At 39.7% G+C, this 25,260-nt stretch overlaps 1 long non-coding RNA gene across 1 annotated transcript; it reads left to right on the top strand.

Moving 5' to 3' along the window:
- The first annotated feature begins 18,419 nt into the window (after positions 1-18,419).
- LOC118501358 lies at positions 18,420-24,990 on the top strand. Its single transcript, XR_004904002.1, has 3 exons — positions 18,420-18,432; positions 20,138-20,139; positions 24,859-24,990. It is a non-coding gene; the product is annotated as an uncharacterized LOC118501358 (long non-coding RNA).
- The last annotated feature ends 270 nt before the right edge of the window (positions 24,991-25,260 follow it).

The raw sequence follows: 25,260 nt of genomic DNA on the forward strand, positions 1-25,260 counted from the left end.
TAAAGTTAAAGGCATTTGTTGCCAAGAAAAATTCTGAAACTTTAGCTGACAGTGAATTTTGTTCACTGACAGAAACAGGGCTTACATTGGAGAGCACTATGGACAGTTATTACACTAATGTTCAGTATCTCGTTTTTCATAAAAATTTCAAATGATTTGTTTCAATCTCAATGTTTTTGGAGCTTTGGACACTGGGTAAAATAAGTATTTACTGTTCACTTACATAAGTGCATTATGCAGAAATGTTAGTATTGTGAACTTTTCCGTATTTAAATTCCCTACCAAGAATGAAACATTTGAACTTGGAGCAACCACAACCGGGCATTGTCACACCTGATTCCACAACAGCTTATTCCATGGATTCTTCACTGATGAAAGCCCTCTGCCCTGAGGTGCCCGACTCCACTTCTGCATGCTGCAGGAGCGCTGGTTGTAATACTGGTTTCCCCCTGTTCTGGGGGTTTTACATGTAGTCATACAATTGGAGTATTTAATAGATTTTTATTTCATGCTTAGAAAGGAGAGAAAGTCTAAAAAAAGATCCTATTGGTATACATGATTATATATGCTACCTAGTAAAATCACCTAAAATTTGGCAAGTGAATCGTCCTTAACAATATGCTAACTGGATTTCTAAGCTGACTGCCAGTTATAGCTCCTGTTCATGTTAGCTAACTCTCACATTCGAGTCTCTGCCCTGAGCTGAAGCCGAGGCCATGCTGCCATCATAACCTGTAAATGGCTCTTGGTACAAAGAGGAATGAAATGGGGTTGTTGGCACAAAACTTCACAGCATGCTGCTAAAGTTTTGTTTTTATTTCTTGTCAAAATTTCTAAATAATCGGATCAGATTTTCCTAATATTTATTTGACTGCCTAATTTTGAGCATTTTTTGTGCACTGTGTGTATTCGAATATTAAACAACAACAACAGCAACAGCAAAGCAATACCAACTGCTTCCAAGTTTACCATCTTGCACCTGCCATTTGCAATGAGTGCTACCAGAGCTGAAACCAGATTCCTCCCAGGTTACCGCTCTCTCTTTCTGTTTTGAAGTGGATAGCTTTAAATGCCATGGGTTTGTTTGGACTTAAAAAAGCTGGTCTTATCAACTTTGGGGATCATTTGTTTCTGAACTGCAAGCATCAAATAAAGTTAGAACTATTGATCAGATAATTGGAAGTCATAGAGGGGGATATCCAGACAATAATTCATTTGGCTAAACTGGTGAGCATAAAAAATGCTTTGAAACTAAAAGTTATAGCTCTTTTAAAAATGGTAGTCTTGGTTTTAACTTAAAACATTTCTCTAATGATTTGCTCACTGTTAATGTTCAGAAAATATTAACCATTGCACTCAATCCTTTTTCTACTTTACTGTTCTCTTAAAATAATTTTTCTTGTTATTACTCAGATAGGAATTACTTTCCCATGAGCAAGTTATTATAGATTTATCTAAATTAAATCTCATTCTGTTTAATTTTTTCCACCGAAGATCTTCCTTAGTGCTTGCAGTTCTATTTTGGTGTGCTCATAGTGATTTAGTCCTCCATCAGGGTGCTGGTCTGAACATTTCGTCTAGCACTGGTCACAACCCCACCCCTGCAGAACCCCACTGTCATCATTTAATGATACATTCCTAGTAGTTGCTTATGATTTGTAGTCCATCAGTCAGTCTGAGAATAATCCTAATGTGGCAGAAGCTTATCAATGTCTTTCTTTACCTTTATTTATTTCCAACAGAAATCCTGGAAATCTGAAAGAACTGCTTAGAATAATCTTTATTAAATAGTTTTCATGGTATGTTTTAGAAGGAAGGTAACATATCTGTGACATTTCTATTTGCTTAATATAAAATGATGCTACTTGGAATTAAGTCCTCAAGATAAGGAACCATCTAGTGCAAAGCAGAGGGGAAGCCGGGACACTCTAATTTGGAGAACCTGGTGCCCAGTTTACTACTTTAGGGGCATCACTTCAACTTTTTCTTGCCTTAATCACCTCTAGGTCACCTTCCTGCCCATGCAACTTTATAAAAACAGGGGATAAAGGACACATGGACAATAACAAGGAGGGGGGTGGAAATGGGAGAGAGGTGGGGAAGACTGGGGGGGGGTGGGCTGGAATGGGAGTAAAAGGCAGAAAACTACTGGAACAACAATTAAAATAAAATAAAATGAAAAACAGGGGATAAAATAGTAACCCAAGTCTATGGCATAGTGAGAAGAACACAAAAGAAGCAATATAGATGAGTTTGGAAAATCACCGCTTACATGCAACCCTTTTACAAGAAGATGATTCTGATCCACACTGTGAAGGACATGCTTTGTAGAGGGCACTGATACCTTCCTATGGGGGAGGGGGGCCACTGTGGGTTTGCAGTTGTTCCTGTGGAATATGATATAATAATTGATAAATAATAATATAAGAACAAATGCTGTGCTCCCCGTACTTACAACCATAAACCTACTTTTGCCCCACCCTGTATCATTATGTGCCTGTTGAATTTGTAAAATAAAAATATCTGAAAGAAATATTTTAACAAGTGATTTTTAAAAAGATTTTTTAAAAGATTTTATTTATTTATTTTTAGAGAGGGAAGGGAGGGAGAAAGAGAGAGAGAAAGAGAGAAACATCAATGTGTGGTTGCTGGGGATTGTGGCCTGCAACCCAGGCATGTGCCCTGACTGGGAATTGGACCTGTGATGCTTTGGTTTGCAGCCCAAGCTCAATCCACTGAGCTACACAGCCAGGGCTGAAAGAAATATTTTAATATAAAATGTATTGTTATCCATGTTATATATAAAACTTCAGAGCACAGAGTTCCAAGAAGTCTAAGAGGAAGTTATTGGAGCAATGGTAGGCTCTTCCAGAAGAAGTCTCTGGTGTCCACTCACACTTTGGAGGAACTTGGTTCCTCAGGTACACTGCAGTCTTTTTGTGCCTTCAATCTTCCCTCCCAATTCTGTCTTAATTGCCATGATATTCTAAAACCAAAAACTTGTTCTCTTGATAAAGTGTTGCCTTGACTCTCTTATTTAAAATCTTGCATATATGATTTGGGAACACTGTTCTCATCCTTTTCTGCAATCTTTTATCTGGTTCTAGTTTTCACCATTCTTATGAAATAGCTCTTATACAAATCCTCTATAGCCTTTGCAGGTGGAGTGTGAAGAGGTAAATGTGATGGAGCTGGGCTTTTGAAAAGGCACTCGGAACAGTATGGTTTCAGAACTGGGCTGTCAGGACTGAGGGTAGCTGCCTCTCTGCCCCTAGCTGGAGCAGGGATGGTCTTTTTTGGAAGATCGTTGTGGTGCTAGAATAGAACCCAGATGCTGTAACGATCCTGGAATTCTTCAGAGCAAATGCAGTTTATAGATCGGTACGTTTATATACAGAACACTGTTAAGACCCTGAATTGAGATATAAATTTCCTAATTTAATAGTCAAGTGTTCTGCCAACTTCTGATATCAATTGGAGTAGCAATAAATGCACTGGTTCTTTTTTTAAATGAAGTTAGATCTAAGTTCTAACATCTAGTCCTGGAGCAGGAGGCTCATGACTTCAAAAGAAAGACTGAGGAAATTGCAGTGACCCCTAGGCAGTGAATTTATCCTGCTACTGTCTTTCTATTCTTAGTGTAATATAGTTCATTCCCTATCCTTCACTTGCAGTGAATGAGGAAGAAGACGGAGATCACTCAGTAACCTGAGAACTATTTACTATACAACTTTTGCAACAAAAAAGCAGTTTCTCTTGAGATTTGTGAGAAAATGAGAAAGGGGTCCAGAAAATGCAAATCTTTATTAAAATAAAAAAAATGAAATACATTTCCAAGTGCAACGGGTACTTATATATAACATGAATCTCAGAAAATGGTAACGAGGATGAAAAAAGAAACAGGAAGTCTTCCATGTTATGGAAGATGGCCAGGAAAGACAGAGAAATAAAAAGTAGCTTGATGGAAATCTTTAGCTTTTTGAAGTCTACGGAGAAATCTGCCAAATAATAGGAGGTCACACCGTGAAATTAATAACCGGTAAATTTACAACAAATAAAGTGGAAATGGGTTGGGGCAGCATTTAAGCAGCCGGTGGCACCGGCAACCGCGGGAGGTCGGGGAGTCAAATGCTGCCGAGCCGGAATTAGAGAAGTGCCCGGGAGCGTTGTCATTCTTAAATCCTCATTGGCAGCTAGTTGGATGGTGACTCGGGTGACTTCATCCTTCACTTTAGAATTTAATTACGGTTGCACTTTGTGGAAAGCTGACAAACAGCAACAGCGGAAGTAGATAAGGACCCTCCCTGTGGGCCTGCAAACAAGGAACACAAGAAAAACATTACATGGTACCAACCAACAGCTGCCGAGCTTCAAAATCTTGCATATATGATGAAACTTGACAAGTTTTTATTCAGACTACCCATCTTGGGACAAGACAACATACATTAATTATTGGAAAATTAGTATTCCATTCAAATTACAAAAATCTATTTAAAGAAGGGGGTTTTCAATTATCTCACTCCCCCCTTAAATCCAGCATTTACTAATGCATTATTTTCTCCTGGCTGGTTAATCCCATCTGAGACCCCAGGAAAAGTATCTTTTGGCGAATACCGGGTTGGATGGTCATGCTCTCGGTCCAGGGTACCTTGTCGTTTTTCACAGCACAGGAGCAGAAGCATCTCTGGGGACAAATGTGTTCTACCTAAGATCATCAGTGTATCAAGTATTGCAGCCACCGGGCCCTAGTCCAATTCTAGAAATGAGTAATTTTACAAAATGAGGCTTAAACACAACTTTTAATTTTATTGCTAGCTATCATCAATCCCTAGCCATTGATTATCACCATTCTTTTTATGCATAAGAGGATCTGTTGGTCCCCCTCTTTGCCTCCCCACCCCCAGCGTATTACTGTCAGGTTGAGTTAATGTTCACCCAGGACTTATTTGGTGTGATGAGGAAGTAAAAAGATAGGGGCATTTAATCTTCCATTAATCTCCTCCTTGCCATAATTAGTAAAGGTGTAAATATTAACACCTCTGATCTAGACTTGAGTTGAAGCTATCATTCATACACTCGTTGCCACGGAGGCCACACTCTTCAAAAACAATGACACCTGACCATTTTATCCAGTGTCTTAATCTCTTCATATTTTGGCTGTCAAGCATTCTGCTTTTCTGCTACTGTAATATAAACAATTGAGCTCTGTTAGTTTGTATTATTTTTTATTACCATTAGAATCATTAGGGTGATACTGAGACATATACTTTTTGGTTATTCTTTCTTTCTTTTTTCTTTTTAAATGCAGCTGGCCTTTTTTTCTTACTTAAATATTTTCTTTTTATTTCAGTACTTTCATTGCAATCATGGTTATAATTGACAGCTTTCTAATACTGGGGGGCACAGTTGAGGTCTCTTTCTCTTTTCAAACGCTCTTCTCGATCCACAGCAAGGGCTGTTTTTCTTTGTTTCTTTGCTGTCTGAGAAGAGGCAGAAGATCAGAGAGAGTTCCTGGCGGTGGTAGAATATTACATTCCATTGTAGCTAGTAGTTTACATAGACTGTGCAGCTAAATAATCTGTGAAAACAATTGGAAACGACTTTTCTTTTTCCTGTGCAAATCCAATGTTTTCATAAATGTGGAGGAAAACCTTCTGGTTTTGAAAACCTGAAATATTTGTATCCACTTTTTTAATTGTTGATGTGCTGATGTCGAACTACCACGCTGGATATTTTTAGTACCTATTCTCATGACTGATGGTGTTATGTAGGAATCAGAAGTAAGGGGATCACTCCTGGCAGAACTGGAGTGAATTAGAAATTCCGTTTCAAGATATTTTAAAATATTCACTTTTTAACCTCTTTAAATCTACCTCTTGCTGTATTTTGCAACGGTGGGGATTTAATGCATGATGCCTACACATGTGTACATAATATTCTCTACCTTTTGTCTTTAATATTCCTTGGTTTTTAATTATTAAAGATAAGTATTTGAATTATAAATATTCTAGTTATACAGGAATAGGCAAAGCAGGCATATACCCTTAGGCAAAATTCTTCCATTATCCATAATCCTTCTGCCTCCTGCCTCCATTTCTCTGCTTTCTATCTTTATGTCGCCTCAAAAAACACACAGAGGCGTTCTTTCAAACCAGCCTTCCCCGCCCTACTTAAACCATAGCAATCCCTTCTCAATATGTATAGAGGTCTCTTCCTTGAAGTGGGATGTCATACTTGTCCTAAATATAATAAAGTGCTATCTTCAAGGCATTTCTGCATCCAAAACACTCCCCAGAAACCTGCCGAGCCCTCCCATCTAACCAGTCTGAATGTCACAAATCATAGCCCAGAAACTGCTTTATAGTGAATCATTAACATTGTCAGGAATGACTTGGCAGAGGAAAAAAAAAAGCTTTCCATTAGAGAACTGAGAGGAAATATACAAATGACAGCATTGTCATTCCCCTGCTATTGTTTTATAAAGCTTGGAATTGATTAGTAAGAGTTTATTACAGAGAAATATGACTGTGTATTTCATAGACAGCATTCATTGTGCTAGTATTTTTGTCTCTTTTCCTGTTACATTTTAGAGCATCATGATTTATTTTTAAATGTTTTGTTTTTAAATTCTTGCAGTGCTGAGTGAAGTTTTTTTTTTTAAATAGGGGGAATAAAGGTATTAAAAACAGATGTAGATGTATGCAAAATAGTTGGCCTAATTATTTGTAAGTGAAAAACCATTTTGGGGGCCGCTTGTCTGTGGTCTCCTGATTGTTTTGCTCAACAGAAATGATTTAAAAGGACAGGACGCCGCACCAAGGAACAGCAAGAATGAGTTCAGATGTGCGACCTCAGTGTTTTATGGTGGGTCTTGCATCACTTTCTGAAGTTGGAGGTGAGTAGGGTTTGGAATCAATTTTATTTTGTGTTTTTCTAAGCTTACATTCTCTACCATCAGAACAGTTACCTAAAAGTTGATTGCCTAATATTCCTTTGCCTCCTTTACCTTGTGTTGATGTGTGTAGCTGACACAGTGGTAGACTGCCAGATTCCCACTGGGATGAAGGCACTCGTCCCCGGGCAAGGAACACGTGAGTGCCATCCTAGGAATTGTGCTAGGCCACAGGGAGCTTTCTTTCCTGCAGTTACAGCCCTTCTCCAGGTCCAGCCTGGATCCAATGAATAAACCATGCCTCAGCTGGAGATACTTCTGATGGACCATGCCAGCTTCGGAGCTCTCCAAGACATCAGCTTAGGTCTCTGCTGTTACTGCATTGCAATTCACCATTTCCCTCTAACAAGTCCTGATTCTTTCATTTCCTTGCATGTATCATATCTTGAGAGCACCCCTCAATAAACCACTTAAACACAAATCTCAAATTTTGAGTCTGTTTTATAGGACACTCAACCTATGGTAGTTAATACTGAGGGTGATTCTGGGAGTTAGGCTCTAAAATGGGATGTTGGAGTTAAATTATTTGCTGGCTGGCTGGTAATTAGGCTTCCATCACTCGTGGTAAGCAGGGTATCCATAGCTTTGGGATGTGTCAGTGGTGCATTTGTTAAAGCCCACTGATCTTCAGTTGTGATGGGATATCAGGTGCTTGAGAATGTAGGGGCAAATAGTAATTAAAATACTATAGAATTAGCTATTGCTGCAAGCTATCTGTGCATTGGAGAAGACTTGAAAGGCTGAGGGTGATTCATCACCAAATTAAGGTGAAGTATACAAGTCAGAGGCCCCATAGCAGCATATAAAAAGATTCCCATCTCCTGCAGCTGAAAAGTGAAAAAGTTGAGGATCTGACTCAGGACTCAAAAACGAAAGTAGATTATCTCCTGTGAAGTTTACATTTTTAACTCCAAATTGTCTCTGCAAAGGTTTGTTTTGGCCCCAGTTTGGGAAGGAGTGGGACCTTGGGTCAATACGTTGCAAAACCTTGAATCCCAGTTTTCCCTGAGCCTCTGAGCCTCTGAGCCTGCAGAAGTGGCCCACCCCTCTCTCTTAAAAGCTAAAGTTTTCTCCTTACTTGAAGTAATGCAGAGACCTCTGACCTATAGAATAGCATGTGCCTCTTCCCTCAGAACCTATGCACAACTCTCCTCCTGGTTATCAGAACAAAAATAAGGATGAAGTCACAGCATATTTCAGCGGGCATGTGTTAGGCCTGAAGACCTACGGGATCTAGGCAATATGCTCCTGGGAGGCCCAGGAGAGTATGTATGGAAACTAGATGCTGAAGTTGCTGAAGGGGCAGAACATAAAGTTAGAAAGGAAAGAATGCATTGGTAGGGAACACTATTCTGTGATAAGGATGTAATGCTGACAAAGACTCCAAAAGAACGTGCTCATATGCTACTATAATGGCGCTTGGAAGTTTAAAGAAAGTGATCATCCATGCCAAGTGAGGTAGAAAGCGCCATGAATAGTGGTAGAAGAAGGGACTGAAAGACTCAGAGAAATGGGAATCCTGCTGGGTACATAAGGCTGGGTACAAACCACCACCCAAATGTGTTCCATGGGAAGGCCTACCTGAACCTCTGTTTACCCAATAAGGAATGAATTGGAGAGAGGGCATGAGTATCATTGAAGTGTTCAACATCTGTCCACTGTAGGCCAGGGCTCATGGTAGAAATTGCTGCTATAGAAATAGTTTCCTTGATAAGATGCAGCATAGTAGACGCCAGGGGGTGGCATTTTATCAGCAGCAGCAACAGGGTATGAGCAATTATAATGAGTGACATATTTGGAGTAGCAGCCAGGGAGTCCTCATCTATAGAGTTAGGGAATGGTTAAAAGAATTTGGATCACTAAGGGCAAAAAAGATGGGTAGTTGACAAAGGCATTGTTTAATCTATTAAAATAAAAAAAAAACAGAGATACATGATCAAAATGCTGAGAGCAACTTCTCCAATCAAGAGATGATCCCTTCCCCAGTTTCTAAACCTGAGCCAGTTCCCAGACCCTAAATTCCTGAAGGAAGACTTTGTAGCATCATCAAAAGTACATGCAGCAATGATTCTCTGTCCATTCCCAAAGAGACTTCTAGCTCACTTGGGTAGCGGTTCACTGAGGAAGGGAAATACCCAGATATTTTGAAGGCTATTAACCTAGACCCAAAGCATTGTTTATGACCCCAAAGCGTGAGGGAGTCTAAGGGCAGGAGTAAAGTTCTGGCTCAGATACCAGTTCAAAATGGATCCACTGGATCCACTAACCAACTCAGTTTTCACTTCCCCAGTCCCAGCATTTGTACTTGGAATGGACATTTCTTGGTATTTTGTAGAGCCCCCACATTTGTTCCTTGGTCTACAGGATTAGACTCATCATACTATGGAAAGCCGGGTGGAAGCCTCTGAAACCACCTTCCCTACTAGACAGTAAAGCAAATAAAAATATATAGCAGGGTGAATGGAAAAAATTAGTGCCACCATTAAAGACCTGAAGGAGAAGTGGTGGTGGTCCCCATCATAACTTTGTTTGATTCAGCATCTGGCCCTTGTGAATACCAGACTGATCCTGGAGGATGACATTGGACTACTGCAGACTCCACCAAGTAGAAGCAATTGCAGTGCTATGCCAAATGTAGTCTCTTTGCTAGATCAGATTACCTGGATTTAAGGAAGTGGTATGTAGCCTTTAATCTAGTAAGTGTTTTTTTTTTTTAATCCCTATCAGGAAGATGCACTAGAGCAGCTTGCACTGAAGTGGACTGGAGAACAATATACATTTGCAATGTTTCCCCAGGGCCACTTCTGCCCTCTAGTCCTATGTTAAAATACAGTCCAAAGGGGTCTGGTCTGTCAGAATACGGTGCAGAGAGTCACATCAGTACACTAACTCTATCAGTGACATTATGTTAATCAAAGCAGATAAATAAGAAGTGGCAAGTATGCTGGAAACCTTAAAAAGACCAGAAGGTGGTACATAAATACTCTGAGGATTTAGGGTCTACCATGTCAGAAAAGATTTTAGGGGTCCAAATGTCTGGGGAATGTCAGGACATTTCCTTCATAACAAATGGAAAATTATTATATCTTGCACATCTCACAATTCTTGGTAGTTGCCTTTGGGTTCTGGAGGTAACATATTCCACACTTACGAATCCTGCTCCAAACCATTAACCAAGTTACAAAGAAGATGTCCAGACATGAGACTCTGCAGCAGGCCCAGGGTGCAGCACAACCAGCCCTTTCTTGGGCCACATGGCCTGGAAGACTATGTGTATTAGGATGATAAGTGGTGGGAAAAGATGCTGTGTAGAATTTATGGCAAATCACAATAGGAGAATCACAACATTAAATTCATGAGTTCTGAAGAAAGGCTCTATGTTCTGTAACAGAAAATTTCATACCATTTGAAAAATTGCTTCTGGCATTTTATTGGGCCTAATATCAACCCTAGGATACCCCATAACCTAGTGGACACAAATATCCATCATGATTTGACCCCCAAAACAACCCATTATAAGACAGAAGTACCGCATTTTTGGTTAGAAACAGGCAGGGCCAGAAGGCATACTCAGGCTCCTTGAGCAGATGGACCATGTTCCCCTGAATCCACCACTGTTAATTGGTGCCATTCTCTTGGCTCACATGGAAGGCTAATGGGTTACTGTTGTGATTAGCTGATCAAGAAGAAAAAGGACAAGTGTGGTTCATTGTTCAACATACGAGTGCATGCTAAAAGTAGACTGTTGCTATGCTAACGTCCCATTCAACGTTTGCTCTGAAAGCAGACAGAAATAGGAATTCCTCCCAAAGGGCATGGTTTAGATGGTATATGTGGTCATTGACCTCATGTGAAACAAGAAGAGGCCCTAAGTTAGAATATATGGACTCATGAACAGCAGCAAAATGCTTGAATGCTTCCAGGTCAAGGTCCTGGAAGGAAAAAAGGTTAGAAAGGTGGCTCAATAACTTTCAGGGGAAAAGGCATTTTATAAGGATGTATGGTCAGAGAGTGTGAAGACCTTCATATCACATGTTGATACTCACCCGAGAACATCCACTATGGAAGATGTACTACATGACCAAACTGATGGTATTGCAAGCAAGTGGACAACAGCTAGCCTTTGTCACTGGCCACCCAAGTGCTGGCACACTGGATACAGGAACAGAATACTAATGGTACCAGGGATGGGAACTATGCATGGGCCCAGCCCTGGATCTTACTCACCAAGGCTGATATAGCGTCTACTACTGCCAAATATTAAATCTGTAAGCAACAGAGACCAACGCTAAGCCTGCAATATAGCACCATTTCTTGAGGAGATAAAAGAGCCACTCGTCAGCAAATTGATCACAATGGGTCCTTTCTATCTCAGAAAAGCAACAATTCATTTTGAATATGATAAGCAATCCAGACTTGCATATGTTTTTTTTCTGTTCACAGAGCCTGTATCAGTCTTCTAAGCTGCATTACAATTTACCACAAATTTAGTGGCTTAAAATAATACACATTTATTAGCTCACAATTCTGTAGATTAACAGTTTGGGCATAGATTAACCAACTAGGTTTTCAGCTTCAATGTCTCACCAGGCTGTGCTATAAATGTCATCCACAGCTCTGATCTTACCTGTGGCTTGACTAGGGAGAATCCATGTACATCCAGTGCCACTGTCTGAAGGCCTACTTAATGTTTTGACACAGGATTCCATATCACACTGCACTGGATCAGGATTTTGTAGTGGACACACAGCCATGGGACTCACTTGTCCTATTATATGCCATACCACCCAGAATTTGCTGGTCCATAAAGCCTTAAAATAGCTTTCTGAAAATAATTCTAAGGCATCAGCTCAGAGATGACACCTGAGAGGATGGGTCACTGTCCTCCACAATGCAGTATTACCATTTTACAATGCCATGCACCCGAAAGGTAGAATACATAGGCCTAAAAACCTAACGTATTGTGGTAAACTGATGCAGACACTGGCCCTCGTAGTGTCCACATCATTATGGATGAAATGAGACATTCACATGGACTACCAAGTCCAGCGGAGGAAAAGGGACAGCATGGCTTTTCTCTCAAGGGGAGCAAAAGCCACAGCCTCTGCCATGACAGGCCTTTATTGGGTTTCTCCACCCATTACATGATGGGCCTCATTTACACTGCACAGGCCCGCTTTAGGTGATTACCTTTTACAGAAAACAAAGGAGCCAGTGCTGCTAATCACATCACAAAAGAGGGATATTTGCAAATGAAAATGCAAAAGTGGTTGAACCAGTTACACTCATCCTTGGGAGGTTTAGCATGGATTTTAGGAAGTTACTTTGCAGTAAATGTCCTCAATTCAGGGTGAGGGAGTTTTTTTTAGCAAGAGCAAGACTCAAAGCAGCCTAGGCACATTGCAGGCCTGATTCCCCATGGGAGAACCTATCCGTGGACGTGGGTCCTGTGCATCTCTGAGTGGGAGCTGGACCCACGCCACGCAGAATGGTCTTTTAAAGCAAACATTTCATAATATATGTGGGTCAAAGTCTATGATACACACCTGAAACTCACAAAGTGATGTCAATTATATCCCAATAAAACTGGAAAAAAATGAACATTCTATCAGCATTCATATGCTAAAAATGTATTCACAAATAGCAATGATGACAAGGAATAAATTTATACCAAGAATCGCAATAAATTCTCCTTGCACATTTTCCTGCAAAAAGAAGAGCAAAGGGGAAAAATCCAGGGATCTGGTTTGGGTCACTCTCCCTCCACCCCCTCTGATAACCCCTGATATTATGCCTACAGTGGCCTGTAGGCATAATAATTGGGTGAGGGAAATCTGGAATGGGTCACAGAGAAGGGAGATGATGAGTATGAATGTGGCCATGAGGCCAGCTGTAGCAGTGGGCTGGAGGAATCTCACTAAGCTTCCTCTCGACAGTTTCCTCAGGAGGTAAAAAAAGAAAACTAGAAACCTGGAAGAGCTACTCCCAGGAGTGGTGAACTGCTATTTGAAGCAGGAGATTCTGAGTGGTGAAAGAAGTCGGCTATGGTGGATACCGGGGTATGCTGCCCAGGTTTCTCTTCAGGACCAAGACACTCCTTCCTCAACTGCCAGGAGCGCTGCCTCCTGATGTCTCACCGCTGAGTTCAATCAGTGCTGTTCCTGCCAGAGGTGATCACCTTGCCCTAGGCCATACCCCTCTCTGGGGGCAACTTTCACCCAATAATGGGTCAGTGCAGGGCTATGGAGGCCTGGCTCCTCCTGACTGGGTTTGGGACGGTGTGAAGCGTCACGCCAGGTTCAGAGCACTTACTAGATTTACAGAGGCCTCTGCTGCAATCTACTTCAAATCTCCCTCTGCTGCCTTTACTCCTACAGACGTTGTACTGGAGAGCAATTCCCAATATGCTACCTGCATGCAGATCTGTGTCTCAGGTCTGCCTCTGAGGGACCCGGTCTGTGAAACACGGGACTATGTATTTATTTATTTATTTAAATATATTTATTGATTTTAGAGAGAGAAGATGGGAGAAAGGAAGAAAGATTGATGTGAGAGAGAAATATCAATTGGTTGCCTCCCATACATGCCCTGACTGCAGACTCAATCCGCAACTTAGGAATGAGCCCCTACTGGGAATCCGACCCCCAAACCTTTGGTGCACAGGATGATGCTCCAACCAACAGACTCACACCAGCCAGGGAAAAACACGGGACTCCTTAGAGTGAAATTGTGTGGTAGAATTCACAAACATGGATTGTTCACTAAAATGAATTGCCCAGCCATTCACTTCTCCCCATTGACTTGACTGGCTACCCTTCTGGGAGGACACATCCTGGACATAAACTCTAGGAGAACATCGTGGTAAGTTGCCGAAGATAATTGACGGACCAGTATTAAACTCCATATCATTAACTATTTTGCTTTCATTTTGTGGGAATGAGACAACATATTTCAATGCTAAGAAATGTTGTATTCTCTCTGCATATTAAGTGTAGTAAAGGAAGCTGGTTTGATCAATATGTTTTCTACAAACATGCATATCATTATATGCTGTGAATTAAATTTACCATGTCCATAAAAGGCAATTGTACCATATCTTGCATATCTAGCTGTCTGTGAATATAAAAATATATTGAGCCACAAGTGGTTAAACACAATAAAAGAGTGCCATCCTGTGTAACAGTCAGCTAGGCCAAGGCAGAGAGAACTAATCTGACTTGACACCACCAAGCCCTGCTTTATCATCCTGCGCTTGGCAGAATTCCCCCTGAAGTTGGTATGTGCTTTGCTACAGCAAGGACCATAGGATGGAGGTCATGGAATTTCCTTCAGTGGAAATGTGTATAAGTCAGACTTTCTTCCTTGCGTTCTCTTCACATTTGAGTATAAAATTTGCATATAAAATTCTAGTTAGAGGTGGGCAGGGCCTGGAAGAAAACAAAGAGGACAAGAAGTATCATAAGGATTCCTTCTTTGCCTGTAACCAACTAGGTTGCGTCACTCCATTTCTGACATGATTCTCAAATGTGATACAGAGTATATAAAAGACTGTTCATCATTCTTACATCTTAGAGCAAGGCTAGCTTTTTATTTGAATAGAAAGCCATTTACAGGATATTTCATCTTTTTTAAAGGTTTTACTTCCAACTATAAAAATTATATATGTCCATGGTGAAGACAATTAGGAAAATACAATACAGTCACTAAATGCATTTTATGATCTTTGAATTATGTTGGGAAATGCTTGTGTTATAATATTAACTGAAAAATAGGGGACAGAAAATTATATTATTAAGCATACAGTATATACTGTACTATAATTTACTTGACCGTTTCCCTACTATGAAATATATATGTGCATTCTAATCATTCATTGATTAAAATACTATGAAGAACATTTTTGTGCATAGCATCCCCCATATTTAGGATTATGTTGGAAGGATGCAGTACACCACTGGGTCAGAGGTATGAGCATTTTAGTGTTTTAGCATTTTGACAATTGTCAAAATTGGTAATGTGTGAAAGTATTCATTTCATTTTATGTGGTAGAACTAAGAGTCTGCAGGATAAAATATATATGTGATTGTTGCTTTATTGTTTGTTATTGATTCAAAATTTTTAAAAGATTTTATTTATTTATTTTTAGAGAGGGAAGGGAGGGAGAAAGAGAGAGAGAGAGAGAAACATCAATGTGCAGTTGTTGGGGGTGGTGGCCTGCAACCCAAGCATGTGCCCTGACTGGGAATCGAACCTGCGATGCTTTGGTTCACAACCCATGCTCAATCCACTGAGCTACGCCAGTCAGGGTCTATTCAAATATTTTTGAAATAAATAGCAAACTGATACTTGAGATTACGTGTCAAAGCTTTACCTTTCTTTTTCAAAAACTGAGGTAAAGTTGACATATAATGCTGTGTAAGTTTAAGGCATACAATGTGCTGATTTGATACACTTATTTATTGCAATATGATTACCACCATAGTGTTAGCTAATACCTCTATCAGGTCACACACATAATCACCATTTCTTTTACATGGTGAGGACAATTGAGATCTGGTTTGTTAACAACTTTTAAGTTTGTAATACAGTATTATTGACTATAATCACTATACTGTGCATTAGATCTCCAGGACTTAATTATCTACACGTTGCAAGTTTGTATACTTAAACAGCATCTCCCCAGTTCCCCCAACCACCATGATCCCTGGGAATCACCATTCTACTCTATATTTATCCATTTGGATTTTTTAGATTCCTCACACAAGTGACATCAGATAGTATTTGTCTTTCTGTAACTTATTTCATTTAGCATAATGCCATCAAGGTCCACCCATGTTGTTGCAAATGGCAGGTTTCTTCTTTCTTATGGCTGAATAATATTCCTCTGCATGTAAGTATACACCACATCTTCTTTATCCATTCATTGGTCAACAGATACTTGGGTTGTTTCCATATCTCGGGTATTGTGAATAATTGTTCAGTGAATATGGACATACAGCTATCACTTCAATAACCAGTTTTTATTTATTTATTTATTTACCTTCCTTGTATTTATTTATGTATTGTTGTTAGTTATAGCTTTCCTGCCTTTTTCCCCTTTGCTCTCCCCTACCCATGCTCCTACCATCAGTTCCCACACTGTCTGACCCTATGAGTCCTCTATTCTCGTTCCTTTGCTTGCCCCTTCCCCTTCTTCCCCCCATTATCCTCCTGCCCCCTCCCCATCTAGTCACTGTCACTTTCTTATTTATTTCCATGTCTCTGGTTCTATTTGGCTCATTTGTTTGTTTTGTTGATTAGGTTCCACTTATAGGTGAGATCATATGGTATTTGTCTTCTACCACTTGGCTTATTTCACTTAGCATAATGCTCCTTTTTATCATTAGAAATTGGTCTGTTTTATACTATATATACTATATATTTTATACCAGTTTGAGAAGACAATGCTTGGTATTGTAAATTTTAAAATATTCAAAAAGAATAAAATAAAATTTAAAAATTAGGCTGGCAAAAATGCAATTTGGTTACAAAATTCTCAATGATTTCTACCAACTACTTCTCCTTACTCTTATCAATAAAAACAAGTACTTTATTTCCAATGAAGGTAATGTAATGGGAGTAGGAAAAAAAAGATAACAGGTAATGATAGGAAGGTGTACTTTTCTTGAATATGTTGGGAAAAATGGAGGAGGTGGTGAATCAAAAAATAAAATTCCTTCAGTACTGGGCAAGAGGATACAATTTTCTATATCTCTTTGGTTTACCATACACAAGTGATCATTTTTTTTGTTCTGCAAAATATACTGCTCATTTCTAGATCTGAAGAGTTTGTCTCTTAGGGAGTTTATATCAAAGGACCAAAGCAGATTGGCAAATAAGAAAGCATACTTTTACCTCTAGAGAAAGGTATTTACAAGGTCTTTTTCAGTTATGAACTCTATTTGGACTACCAATCTCCAAACAGTTCAGTGCTTTACTCTACCTTGGGTGTGTTTTCAGTAGATGATTATGTTTATATGTATTTGATTCACGTTTCATATTGATTTGACAATTCCCACATTTAAATAATAAAATCTTGGAATGAAGTGCACATAGAACTTTTAAATTCTACAGGCACAATCTTGGTGCAGCCTGCATTATCTCATGGCACGGACACCCCACAAACACTTTTTGCTGAGCAATTAAATGAGCAGAGCTCTAGGTAAAACTGAACAATTGCTCACCTTTTTTGGCACCTATATAGATCCACAAACTTCTAATCACAAATGACTTTCAGTTTTCATTCATTAATTTTTTTTTTGGTAGGTGACTCTACCTATACTTTATCATACAAACTAGAATATTTCTGGAAGTGAAAGGAGGATGTTGTGAAATAAGTACAGCAAACTACAGATAGGACCCATGGTTATCCAGAGCAAATGGGGCCATATCATCACCCTGTTAATAGCATACAAATGGAATCATCACCAGAGTTGGCTACATAGATTGTGTGGCCCTCTGCAAAGTAAAAATGCAGGGTTCCTTGTCCAAAATTACTGAGAATTTCAAGATGGTGATAGAGGAGCATTGAACCAAGTGTGAGGTCTTTTTGAGTATGGGGTCCTGCATGACTTCTCAAGTCACATGCCCATGAAGCTGTCTCTGATTATATTATTGCCAGTATTAAATATTTGGGTTCCAGAACTTTTTGCTCCTCACCAAGTAAATGTCAACACTATTTTTATCGTGTCTCATTATTTTTCTCTTTTAAATTTTAAAGAAATCTATGATAATTTTGTAAATTTAAAGTCCACGGGTATAAAGTAAAATTTAGTGGTCTTGAGCTCTTAGTGTGTGGTCCTAGCACTCTGACATGAGCCTTAGTGTGGAGGGTGAAAGCCCAGTGAAATTCTAGGAAGTTCACATTTAAAAAATTGAAGAGGTTTTAGTTCTTTTATTAAAAGACTTTTTAAAAATTCATTTTTAGAGAGATGGGAAGAAAGGAGAAAAAGAGGGAGAGAAACATTGATGTGCAAGAGAAACATGGATTGGTTGCCTCTCATACACCCCCAACTGGGGACCTGGCCTGCAACTCAGGCATGTGCCCTGACTGGGAATCGAACCAGTGGACCTTCAGTTTGAAGAAATTTTCAAGCCAGTGCTCAGTCCACTGAGGCACACTGGCCCCAGTGAGGTCTTTTAGTTCTTTGCTGAGAATTAGCTAGTGTTAACGTCACTGATATACTTTTTTCTTCTAATCATTTAAGCATCCCCTATTTATAGGCAAAAAGTACCAGTTTAAGAAAGAAACATAAACATCTGGTCTGAAGACCTACTAGAAAAAATGTAGTAATGACAGTTATATAAACATGTGTAAAATGCATGGAAAATCACAACTAATACAGAGAGAAAGAGGGAGGGTGGAAGGAATGAAATAAATCTAGGACTTACACAAGACGCAGCCATACCCCTAGCATTTTGATGGATTAGGTGGGTGATGAGTGGCCATCAGGTGCTACTGCTGAACTGTGAGAAACTTGGAATGGCTGCAGATATCAGGAGACATCGCCTAGCGGCTGATTTCCTGCCCATAAAAAGAGTGGCTCCAAATGAGGCCCATGAACTAAGAAAAAAAAAGAAAAGAAAATCAATTTCTCTCTCTCTCGAAGGAAATCTATATTTATAAACCAGCTTTAAAACAAACAAACATGAAGTCTAGACATAATAATGACATCCATGGTAGATTATCACTAACGACCATGGGTCATCCTTTTAGACTTGATATGGTTATTTCATACTAGATTATTTTTCACTGTGCTATGTGATGGAGGAGAAGCTTTATTCAGAGGTGCATGGATTATCACCCTCTGCAGTGTGATTTGCATAATATTGGAAAGACTCATTACCACCCAAACTTCAATTTTTTTACATCTTTGTCAAAGCCTGGAATTCCTCAATAAAGCTGGTTTCTTTACAGTCATGTTCTAAGGAAGATGAGCTGCAGGCCCTCTTTGTCATGTTTACTGTATTAGTCTGATTAGGTTCTAAGCTTTTACCCTAAAGTGGCATTGTAATTGATTACAATTGCCCTCTCCCTCTGGCTTCTCTCTCTCAATCCACATGGGTGGACGCACAGACACAAGGTGTGGATAGAGCTTATGTATGTTCAGAGCCCAGTAAAAAAGAAAAGGGGCATCCCGATCAGAGGAAGATGACCATTTGTCATCACTTTAGAAAGATTTTGGAGAACAGAAGGAGGTTTGTCATCCCACAGGCCCTCGGAAAGGTGGATCCTTCCTTGTCAGGCAGGAAGGAGCGCAGTTCCTTTACAGGGCCAAACAGATGAAGAGCAGCTGCCCAGGTCCTCTTTCTGAGGGCCTTCTTCCTACAGAGCAGGCCATGTGGGCAATGCCAGCAGCCTAACTGCAGCAGCCCACTGGAGTATACTGAAAGTTAGCTGGAGTTTTAGGAGCAGGGCAAAAAATAACCCCTCAAACTTAAAAAAAAAATATTGTTAATAAGCAGACACACAGATATTTCAAATGTTGTTTTGGTACCTACATTTGCACCAACCATCTTTGCATCTATGGCCTGCAGACTTGAACCACTTTATGGAACAGCCTAACACCAAAACCGAAACCAAAACCAAACCCCCCAAACCAAATGTGGTAATGAAGTGATATTTTGCTTAGAAGGCCCTGGGTTCCAGGAAGGGAAGCTTCTGGTAATTGCTTTTGAGACCTGATGAGTGGCCAGTGCTTTCACTGCAACATTTCCGAGAGGAGCTCCCTGGAGAAAGTGGGACTGCATGGAGGAAATCAAGGAGAGAAGACTGTGTAGGACTGTGCCCTGGGGCGCCCAGACAAAGCCTGTATAGATTTCTAAGCTTCTGAGGTTAGAAACTGCATGGAAAGTTTTGTTTAACTTCTATAGAACACCTTGCACAGTTTCAAATCATTTAACCTCAATAACAAAGATCTGTTTATAAAACATACTCTTGTGGAAATCATTTTTTCTGGTGTGCTTTTTAAAAGTAAGATTCAACCTCTAATTCATCTGCTGCCTTACAGAGTCATAGGCTACTGTTCATCACATTTGGGAATATAATCAGAAATAATCACTCTGATCAAAAATAGACTAATGCTTAATTTTTTTGACTCCTAGAACATTCTAGTATTCTTAAAGTAACTGGAAAACTGGAATAAGTGGTTAGGGAACATTTTGAGGAGCATCTTGAGAGAACAGTAGAAGAACCAAACTTGGGGTTCACCCTAACTCTGTTTTGGGACAAATCACTCGATTCTGAGCCTCAGATTTACTCTTTAACTATGAGATGCAGAGAATAATGTCTGCTCTGCCTATCTCACAGGGTATTATGAAGACTAGTGGAATGATAGAGGTGAAAGGTCTTCAACAATGCTTTACGTGTGTGAGCACTTCTCTGTTTGTCCATAAGGAGGACACCAACTAAAGGATATGGTTAAACCTTGCACTGTAGTTATGACTGTGTATTCCAATCCTTTTAAATAGTGAGAAGTTTTAACTTCAATTCTCATAGTTTAACACAAAAATGAAATAGAACCGAAGCGATATTAAGTATTTTTAAAAAGGGAATTCACCACAATAAAGCTCAATGACCTTGTTCATTGAGCTTTATTCATTATTCATTTCTTTTTCTTCGGTGCCTGGGTAGTCCAGCATGTTATGGCTGCTCAGTAAATATTCAAGGAGTAGAATGTTCAGAATTTGAGTATCACTTAAAAATATACTCAGTTCAGAGTTAAAACTAAAATGCAAATATAATTTTAAATTGGAATTGTTTTTACATATTGATATGTTGATGGCAGTGAGTACAGTGTCCAGTTTAGAGAACAAGAAAAAAAATTTTTGACGGAAGTTCCCATATAAGAAGTTTTATGCATAATAAATGTTCAAGGACACTTTATCCAACCAGAAACTTGTATTTGTCAGCAAGGAGGTATTGTTCTTTGGATGCCTACTATATTCCATACAACACAGTAGGTGTTTTTTGTCTATATTGTCAGAGGCATTTGTAGTTTAAAAATATACATGATTCTATATCTAAACAGTGAACATACATTCTTAGTGTACTGTGTAAAGGCACTAACTCTTCATTTAAAACAAATCTTCCCATTTGATTTTTAGAACAAGAATGGAAACTGTCTGTTTTGATTTAAATTTGTCCCAGAGCAGTTTCCATGAGTTAACATAGCCACAGCCTAATTGTAAACCTAGGAACAATTAAAGGAATACCCAAGTGGCTTTAAACAATTGAACCACTGCTTGGTTTCCACTGGGTGCATCCTTCTCCCCAGTCCTGCATTATAATTAAAAGGTTACATTGGAAAGAAACCTGGGACAGTGCCATAGGGAGAGAAGGCTAAAATAATGAGAGGAAAACCACAGAGCGATCTGTTTAATAGCCTCACAGCCTTTGCTCACATTGGAGTGACAAACAGGACACTGCCGCGGAGCGCTCCTGTCCTCTGGCTCGGCAGCTCTGCCCCCACGCTTCTCACTGTGCCAGGACTACTTAGCTGCTTTTCACAGCCCTCGCACACATTAAGCCGACAAGGGATGCAGGAAGCTTGCCTTAGCGGCATAAGAAAAATAGAAGCGTGATGAGAAATTGGGTCAGACTGGTCAGGGGATAAAGGTAAATCTTGATTGGACATATAAGGGGTAAGACAGATATGTACCATAAAATCCAGATATTTTAGTTTTTAGTTCTATGTGTAATAATCAATGTCCTTAATTCCCCTCCCTTGAGTTTCAGGCTGTAATAATTTTATTAAGTTTCCTAATTGAACTCAAAGGCTCACTACAATAAGCCAGGGCATTTGAATTAATAGAAACAAAATAAAATCATTCTAGAAAAGGTAGTAGGACAGATTTTAGGGTCTTACTGAGGAATGTTTAAGGGTCCAAAGGGCAGAGTTCTTGGTACTCTCCCATGGAAAGATACATAACTTCAAGGTTGGAGCGAACTGGCACCGACCATGAGTGCTCAACTACAGTGCTTCTCTAACACAGCGTGCCTATGAATCATCTTGGTAAAAGGTAGGTTGTGATTCAGCAGGCTTGGTTTGCACTTTCAACAAGCTCCCAGGGGACACCAATGGTGCTGGTTTGCAGATGCACTCTGAGTGCACCTGCACTTTGAGTAGCATGGGTATAGAGAATGGGTGAAAAGATTTCAAATTTGATATAATGGAAAACTGAAAGTTTTGAGGGGCAGGAGATATAAGACCAGGTAGATGTAGTAGTGATGAAAACAACAATAATAATATAAACACTTTTTGAATTTTTACATCAGTTATCTCTAATTCTTATCCTGGTCAGTTATAGCAGGTGTCCCCAGCCTCCAGACCACAGAACAGGAACCGGACTGCACAGCAGGAGGTGAGCTTGAATGTAATGTGCTTGAACCATCCCCAAACCATCCGCCTAACCCCACTCCATGCAAAAACTGTCTTCCATGAAACTGGTCTCTGGTCCCCAAAAGACTGGGGACCGCTGAGTTACAGAAGCAACTGCAAAGGAGCCAAAGACATCACAGTAAAAACAACTGGACTGAATAGGAAGACAAGGCCTTTATTAAGACAAAATAAGATAGAGAGGACCTAGAAAGCAATGAAGACACAATACGCCTTGGCACGCCTCAGGGTTTGCTTTGGAATCCCATATCAATATTAAAGTATTGATGACACAGGGCTGCCTTGATGGTCTGGAATTGCTTTGAAGCAATCAAACAGACCTCCACCTGAGCTTGCAACATCTTTCTTTACATTCATATAAATCCAGGTCATGCATGAGCTTCATAAAGAAAAATGCTGAGGCTGTGCTCTTCTCTTTAGGTTGTTGGCCTGTCCCTCCCCCACCGCCGCCATGGCAGTATGTTTGCTGCTGGTTGCAATTACCCCATGAAACAGTCTGAGTTCACATTAGGAACCTGAGACGGTAAAGAATATCACAAAATGTATGCTAATCACCTGAAAATTAAGCCCTGGGAATACTAGGCCCTTGCCCTTACAAGCTGGAACACTTTGAGGTCTGTAGATAGTATAAGAAATGTGTAGAAATTTGAATATAAAAATAAGGAAACCTCTCCTAGGGCTAGTGTGGTGATGAGGGACTTAGCAATGTCTTAGAAAGTTAAGAGGGTAGAGCCGGCCACGTTACTTTGTTATGAAGTCGAGGAAAGTGCTAGTAGTAGGGCCATCTTAGGACAAATGCCCTGCCCTGTCCATGCTACTGAGAGGTCAGTGTCCTTGGGGAACAGAATCTAGATGATATGCTCCTTGCCTCTGCTTAATTTTCTATTGCCAACAGATGAATTTTCAATTTGTGTTTGTTTGTACAGTTGCTCAACTCACAAGAGCTTTGTGCTGGAAAATAGAAACTCTAAGTAGAAAAACTTTCAAAATTAGGAAAGGAAAAATATATTCAGATCCCATTAGTCTGCTGTATGCAAACAAACTTTTAAAGTTAGCTAAAGCACACATGTTCTGCTCATCTTAAAACAATGTCCATGTCAGATGCATAAAACTCTCAGATAAAGAGGTATGCAGGGCAATGAGAAGTATATTTATCTTTTTATTTGTGCTAAACAATTAGAAAAAGCTTTTACTAATTTTTATCACAAAATAATACATTACTACTATACAAACTGCAAAATACCAGGAAGAGAAAACAAGCAGAGAAAGGAATCACCTGTAGTTTCACAAATCAGTTAACATTTTGATGTAGGTTTTTCCAATTCCTTTTCTATGCATATTTTATTTGCTATTTTACATAGCTGTCAATGTCCATATGAATTTGAGTTCTGCTTTTAAGTGTCATCATTATACCACTTTTTAACATAACAGATGAAGTCTTCTGGGGGCATTTCTCATGTTAAAATTATCAAGCATTTCTCTCTTGGAATGTTAGAAGATTCAAATAAATTGGTATTTCTATAAACTAGGATGCACAGCCCAGGAACTGCTAACACTAAAGGACTATAGTGTTAGGACTTTGCAAATACTGTTTGAAACCTTTATAACTTTCATCTGTACCTCCAACAGAACTTTAAATGGAGACTGTATTGTGTTACTTTTACCTTTGTAAAGGTTACTTTTTTCTTGCTAAATATCTGAATTTGTGTAGGAATCCATCTATAAAACTCCAGTTGTCCGTGTAAGAAACATTCAAACCTGTAGAGAATTTTTGGTGAGTTTATTTGAGCCAAACTGACAACAATTGCCAGGAAGCAATATCTCAATGGGTTAAGAAATGCTCCACAGAATGAGAGTTTAGCACCTTATTTTATACATTAGAATCAAAGCATGAGCCGCAAGGGGGTTGGTTACATGAAGTACTTTGGTGATAGATTAGGGAGGCAGGGGGAAGCAAAGCAGGGAAACCTCTGGGATAGGATGAAAGGTGAAATGATAGACACATATTTCTTTTGCATAGGTGGGTAAGGGATAGTTAACAGTCAACAATTAATATGATAACAACAATGATGAGGGAATTTGTGGTCTAGCTTGTGCCCAGGGGTTTGGGATCAAGGGAAGTTACCTTGATATTCCAAAGGTAGGTTATTATATAATGATGTAAAATGATACTAGACAGGCTTAGTTAAAGTACAGATTGACTTTTGTTAGGAAAAAATACTAGCCTAGGACAGGACTACCTGCCATGAACTATTCTTAGTTAATAAACTTTAATTTTAGACAATCATTTGTAGTTACTTTAGGTCTCTGAGTTTGTAAGCCTGCCGCGAATGCCTCCTCCAAGTTTGTCAGGTTAATATGTGGCCCCTTTTCTTCCACACAGCTGATAAAGCAGAGGTCCCCAACTTTTTGGTGCTAGGGATTGGTTTTGTGGAAGACAATTTTTTCACGGATGGGGGCGGTGCAAAGGCTTTATAGCCTGCCACTAGATGCAACTTAATTGTTCCTTGCCACTCACTGATAGGGTGTTGATATGAGTCTGCAGGCAATTGGTTGATTATGGTCTCTGTGCAGTCAAACCTCTCTGCTCACGGTCATCTGGATTTGCAGCAGCTCCCCAGGGCTAGCTAGCATCACCCTCTCAGCTCCATTTCAGACAATCAGGCATTAGATTCTCATAAGGAGCCTGCAACCTAGATCTCTCACATGCACAGTTCACAGTAGGGTTCACACTCCTATAAAAATCTAATGCTGATGCTGATCTGACAGGAGGCGGAGTTCAGGTGGTACTCTGAGCAATGGGGAACAGGTGTACATACACATGAAGCTTTGCTTGCTTGCCCGCCGCTCACCTCCTGCTGTGTGGCCTAG

This window comes from Phyllostomus discolor, chromosome 1, assembly GCF_004126475.2.
Source record: "Phyllostomus discolor isolate MPI-MPIP mPhyDis1 chromosome 1, mPhyDis1.pri.v3, whole genome shotgun sequence".
NCBI lineage: Eukaryota > Metazoa > Chordata > Mammalia > Chiroptera > Phyllostomidae > Phyllostomus > Phyllostomus discolor.